The sequence below is a fragment of the Solanum pennellii genome, chromosome 4, assembly GCF_001406875.1.
Source record: "Solanum pennellii chromosome 4, SPENNV200".
NCBI lineage: Eukaryota > Viridiplantae > Streptophyta > Magnoliopsida > Solanales > Solanaceae > Solanum > Solanum pennellii.
The window spans coordinates 33,791,240-33,791,535 of NC_028640.1; positions in this window are offsets into that span (position 1 = coordinate 33,791,240).

Below are 296 nucleotides of genomic sequence, written 5' to 3' on the forward strand. Positions count from 1 at the left end.
AGTCGGATATCTGCTAAAGTTTTAAAGGGGTGTTTTGGACTATTCCTGATTATAATTATAAAATTAGTGGGTTAATGTTAATAATTTATTTAGTCGGGGGTTAAAGGAGATAACCTTGAAATAAATAGTGGGTTACTTTTATCATCTTTTATACTTAATTATTTGAAAATTAGGGTAAAAAAGAAAAGAAGAGAGAACGAGCGAGAGAGAGAAGAATGAAGAGACAGCAAGGACATTGGGGAGATAGCTTGCTTGATCACGATTCTTCGGTGGAGGTAGGTTATGGTTTATGCTAT